This window comes from Prionailurus viverrinus, chromosome B3 (assembly GCF_022837055.1).
Source record: "Prionailurus viverrinus isolate Anna chromosome B3, UM_Priviv_1.0, whole genome shotgun sequence".
Taxonomy (NCBI): domain Eukaryota; kingdom Metazoa; phylum Chordata; class Mammalia; order Carnivora; family Felidae; genus Prionailurus; species Prionailurus viverrinus.
In genome coordinates this window covers 88,172,320-88,175,893 of record NC_062566.1, presented here as the reverse complement: position 1 = coordinate 88,175,893, position 3,574 = coordinate 88,172,320, and the positions used below count along the sequence as shown (strand labels likewise).

Here is a 3,574-nt window from a genome sequence, read left to right as displayed (position 1 = left end):
TAAGCATGCACTTAGATTGTTTATATCTTGGCTATTGTGAATAATGATGTGGTGAACATGATTGGGTTGTTTATTTTCTCATGGATGAGTTTTAATAGTTCATTGTATATTTTGGCTAGCAGTGCTTTATCAGATGTCTTTTTCAAATGTTTTATTCTAATCTGTGACTTTTCATTTTCTATTGTCTTTTACAGAAGAGTCTTTAATTTTAATGAAGTTCAGTGTATCAATTATGTCTTTTTTTTGTTGGTGTATATAAAAAAGAATACAATACCTAAAGTCATCTAGTTTTTCTCCTATGTTATCTTCCAACAGTTTTATAGTTTCACATGTACAGATCACATTTAGGTATGTGATCTATTTTGAGTTTTTATGAAGAGTGTCAGATCTATGTCTAGTTTCATTTAAATCCCATTTGGTGATGGTGTATAATTCTTTATACATGTTGGATTACATTTGCTAATATTTTGTTGAGAAATGTGTATGTATGTTCATGAGAGCTACTAGTCTGTAGTTTTCTTATAATACCTTTGTCTGGTTTTGTTGTTACGGTAATTCTGGCCTCATAAAATGAGTTAGGAAATAATCCTTTACTTTTATGTTCTGGAATAAATTGTACAGAATGGATATAATTTCTTCCTTTAACGTTTGGTAGAATTAACCAGTAAACTCATCTGGGCCTGCTACTGTTTATTCAATTTGTTTAATAGATTAGAAAGAACTTGTAAAAGATTTGTTCAGGCCTATTCAAATTGTCTGTTTCTTCTTTTGTGGGCTTTGGCTAATTGTGTTTTTCAGGAATTGGTCCATTCCATCTAAGTTATTAAATTATGGATATTAGAGTCTTTCACAGTATTTCTTTATTATCCTCTTAATGGCTATGAGATCTGTAGTAATGTCTTTACTTTCATTACTGGTATTATTAATTTGTGCCTGGTTTTTTTGTTATTGTTGTAGTTGTTGTTTTTTGTTTTCCCTAAGTTACCCTGATTAGAGGCTTATAGATTTTACTGATCTTTTCTGAGAACACTCTTTTGGTTTTGTAGTTTGTCTATTGATTTCCTGTGTTCAATTTCATTGATTTCTGCTCCAAGTTCACCTAATGTTTATTCTTTCAGAAAACATTTACTGAGTTTTGGCATATGTTTGATACTCTCTCAGGCTCCTGGAAATGAATAGTGAAACAACAGACAAAATCCCACACCAAAATGGCATGTGTGATGATACTGTGACAAACACAAGCATGATGTAGAATGTAGATTTTTTTTTTTTCTGAAATTTATTGACAAATTGGTTTCCATACAACACCCAGTGCTCATCCCAAAAGGTGCCCTCCTCAATACCCATCACCCACCCTCTCCTCCCTCCCACCCCCCATCAACCCTCAGTTTGTTCTCAGTTTTTAACAGTCTCTTATGCTTTGGCTCTCTCCCATTCTAACCTCTTTTTATTTTTTTTTTTCCTTCCCCTCCCCCATGGGTTCCTGTTAAGTTTCTCAGGATCCACATAAGAGTGAGACCATATGGTATCTGTCTTTCTCTGTATGGCTTATTTCACTTAGCATCACACTCTCCAGTTCCATCCACGTTGCTACAAATCCATCAACTGATGAATGGATAAAGAAATTGTGGTTTATATACACAATGGAATATTACATGGCAATGAGAAAAAATGTAGATCTTATAGTAGATGTAAAGAATAGTAGTTTTTGGTCTAAAAATGTTGACTTTTTAAATAGTTTTTCATTATTGATAGTGATGAAGAGGAAAAAGTAGATTTGTGGGAGTCATTTATTAAGTCATTCAGTGGTCCAGATGAAACTTGACTTAGGTCACTTGAATTAGATTTGTGGTGGTAGAATTGGAGAAGTGAACTGACTTAGGAGCGGTATTAACTGGTACAATTAAGAGGTTTGGATTGAGTTACATGGACATGGAAAACAAGTATGTTGTGCCAGGTATGATACTGAGTTATTTTCTAGCTTGTGGAACCAGATATATAGTATTTAGAAACAAGAATTGTTTACTCATACTTAATAGTATTCAAAATAGGACAAATGCTCCAAATAGTACAAATATTTTTTAGTGTCAGCGTCCCTCAACCCCTATACTTTTTTTTTTAAACCAAACATACCTGTCATTTGCCAGCTCAAAAATGAGTTGGAAATCTAATTTTAGGAATTATTCAAGATTCCTGCAAAGTAATGCCTTGGTATCTCTGTATCCATTAGGAAATATTTATAGAGCAAAATACATCAAATATATATTTTATTTATTAGGACATTGAAGCATTAGTTTTTATATTCTTCTAAAAATTTAGCACCATTATCAATTTGAATAATAACTCTTTTAATTCTTTACCTTTTGCTTACCTTGGGAAACATCTTAATTTCAAGGTGCTTAATAGTGATACATTTAGCAATATAACTTGAATATTTTTATATTTGCTCCGTTAAGTAGACGTCCTGTACAATATATACATATTTTTGAAAACCGAAAAACTATTCTTCTTAACCTACTCATAAAGTAGCTTGAGTTATCTGCTCAAATTATCTAATAACTAATATTTATATTAGTTATTACTTAATTATATTAATCTATTTTTGCCAGCATAGCTTAGCTTACTGTATATCAAATGTATATGTCCTATACTTCTATATAGCAGTCTTTGGTTTTTAAAAAATATATCAAACTTGGGCACCTGGTGGCTCAGTTGGTTAAACATATGACTCCTGATTTTGGCTCAGGTCATCATCTCATGGTACATGAGTTCAATCCCTGCATTGGTTTCTGTGCTGATAGGGTGGAGCCTGCTTGAGATTCTCTCTCCATCCCCCCACCCCCCCTTCTCTCTCTCTCTTCCTTTTTGTCTGCTCCTTCCCTGCTCGTGCTGTCTCTCTCTCTCTCTCTCTCTCTCTCTCTCAAAATAAATAAGCTTAAAAAAAGATGAAAGAAATTAAAAAAACTATCAAACCAAGTTACCATAAAGACTTTACTTTGAGAATCAATTTCTAGTCTGATATGTAAAGGTCAACTCATTTGGTGGTCAATTTTTTCTATCTGCTAACATGATCAAAATAAAAATTACTTAAGAACATTAAAGTATACATCAAAATTTTCTACAAGTGTTTTTGAATACTTCCATAATGGTGTATATAGAAAAGGCAAGATGTATATTAAAAAGAGAAATAATGTGTTCTCTTTGGCAGCACGTACACAAACTTAGAATGATACCAAGAGGATTAGCATGGCCCCTGTGCAAGGATGACATAGAAATTTGTAAAGTACTTCATATTTAAAAAATATTTTCTACATCTCTAAAGGTTTTGAAAACCATTATGCCATGAGAAAAATGCATTCAGATGGAAACTGATTTTATGATCAACTCCTAAGGGGTATTTTTTTATTTAAGTGTATCCATTGAATAACAATAAAGAAAACTCTGTTTTGTTTTTGTTTTTGTTTTGCTTTCCAATGCTATTGATTTGGAATAGTGAATTACATTACATTTGAGGTCTGATACACTGGGCTGAGCTTTGTTGACAGCCTAGTTTGTGGCATGGATTCTGTAAGAT

The 3,574-nt window shown here is 32.5% G+C and overlaps 1 non-coding gene across 1 annotated transcript; it reads left to right on the top strand.

Annotated features, from left to right (window-relative positions):
• The first annotated feature begins 3,192 nt into the window (after positions 1-3,192).
• Positions 3,193-3,298, top strand: LOC125169173 (U6 spliceosomal RNA). Its single transcript, XR_007153504.1, has one exon. It is a non-coding gene; the product is annotated as a U6 spliceosomal RNA (small nuclear RNA).
• Positions 3,299-3,574: the final 276 nt, after the last annotated feature.